This window comes from Dama dama, chromosome 18 (assembly GCF_033118175.1).
Source record: "Dama dama isolate Ldn47 chromosome 18, ASM3311817v1, whole genome shotgun sequence".
NCBI classification, from domain to species: domain Eukaryota; kingdom Metazoa; phylum Chordata; class Mammalia; order Artiodactyla; family Cervidae; genus Dama; species Dama dama.
Window position 1 is genome coordinate 87,202,608 of NC_083698.1, and position 2,046 is coordinate 87,204,653.

Below are 2,046 nucleotides of genomic sequence, written 5' to 3' on the forward strand. Positions count from 1 at the left end.
TGTTTTAGGGTGTGCATTTTAGCAGCATTTCTACCTCATCTCTAATCCCTAGCACTTCCACCCCAAGTTGTGCCAGCAAAAACATCTCCAGACACAGCCAAATAAATGTCTGCTGAAAGGGCAAAATTGCCCCTCGTTGAGAACCACTGAGGTAAGAGAAGTCAGGAAATTCTTTTTCCTTTTCCCACCCAGTAAATACCTCCCTGCCAAGATCCAAAGCATCTGAAGTCCATCATTCCACATTCATTGCCATTTCAGAGTATTCTTTTTTTTTTTTAAATATATTGCTCATAGTTGATTAACAGTGTTGTGCTAGTTTCACTTGTACAGCAAACTGATTCACTTACACACATATATATTCATTCTTTTTCAGATTTCGTTTTTCCCCACACTGAACAGTTTGCAGGATCTCAGTTCCCCGACCAGGGATTGAACTTGGGCCATAGCAGTAAAAGTGCCAGATCCTAACCACTAGACCACCAGGGAACTCATACATATTCTTTTAAATTCAAAGTCCTCGAGAAGGGATACCCAGCTGTTATCAGTCATTGACACATTACTGTAATTGAGTCATCAGATTTCTTTCTTCCACAGATTGGCCCATGTTTAATATACTGGTGGTCTGAAGCGAAAGTGAGAGTAAGGCACAAAGATCTGGGAAAACCAGTTGGTTCCTTCTATGTCCAAAACATCCCTTGATCTTCCCCCCACCCCCACTACAAATTCTATCTTTCAGGAGCTCTACTTCTCACCTGTATTATGGCAACAAATTTTTACCACATCCCCCTGCACCAGTTTCATGACTCTCAAACTTATCCTCTCCATCATCCTTGGACTGATCTTTCTAATTATGCCAGTCAACTCATAAGTCTTTAAAGACTTGACATCATCCAGAGGAAAACATTCAAGCTCTTAATAAGGCATGCACCCTAATTCCATCCATATGAATGTTTCCTAATCCCATGTCTTTGCCCTTGCTGTTCCCTTTCTCTTTCTTTCACTTCCCTTTGTTTACTGGGAAAGCTTCCAAACTTTCAGTTGCAACTCAAACATTCACAGCCTTGAAAAATCCTTCTCTGATTCACTCAGCAATAATTAAGATGCTCCTTTTCCCAGGATGCCGGATAACAGTGAGCATATCTTTAGTGTAGCACTTACCTCTTTTTAAGTAAGCTTCCCTGGTGGCTCAGATGATAAAATAATCCTCCTGCAACGCGGGAGACTTGGGTTCAATCCCTGGATCAGGACGATCCCCTGGAGAAGGGAATGGCAACCCACTCAGTATTCTTGCCTGAAGAATCCCATAGACTGAAGAACCTGGTGGGCTACAGTCCATGGGGTTGCAAAGATTTGGACACCACTAAGCGATGAACACTTTCACACTACCTCTTTGTTTTTTTTTTTTTTTTTTCTTTTTTTAAAAATATGGAACGCTTCACGAATCTGCGTATCATCCATGCGCAGGGGCCATGCTAATCTTCTCTGTATCGTTCCAATTTTAGTATATGTGCTGCCGAAGCGAGCACTACCTCTTTGTTTTTAATTATTGTTTTACTAGACTTTTTTCTCCACTAGACCTTGAGTTCATTGAAGGTAGGAACCATGGTCTGCTGTTTTCCTGAAGTTCACACCATGGTTTAGAGAGCCCTGTGTGATCAGGCCTCGGGATTCCTCTCCTGTCTTATCTGTTCACAGTGTCCTTCTTGCTTTCAACTCCCACACCACACAGACCTTTATTCAATTCTAATTCACTGTGTCCTCTTCAACTTCCAACCTCCCCACACAGCCTTCCATCCTATTTGCAATGACCTTTTCCCTCCTCCGTTGAATGCTGTCCCTGAAAACTCTGCTCACTGTCCATCACTCAGCTAAATGTTACTTCTTCCAAGAACTTAATCTTAACGTCCAGTCCAAAGGAGGTCCCTCTTTTACACTTCCAAGATAGTCCATGCTTCTTTCTGTACCATTTTACACATACTGCTGTAGTATGATAAATACCACCACATTCAGGTATAAGAGATGGTACTATTACTTTAATTTTCTAAG

General features: G+C 41.6%; 1 non-coding gene across 1 annotated transcript; it reads right to left on the reverse strand.

Annotated features, from left to right (window-relative positions):
• Positions 1–1,419: 1,419 nt before the first annotated feature.
• On the reverse strand, positions 1,420–1,526 carry LOC133073144 (U6 spliceosomal RNA). The gene has a single exon (XR_009696854.1). It is a non-coding gene; the product is annotated as a U6 spliceosomal RNA (small nuclear RNA).
• Positions 1,527–2,046: the final 520 nt, after the last annotated feature.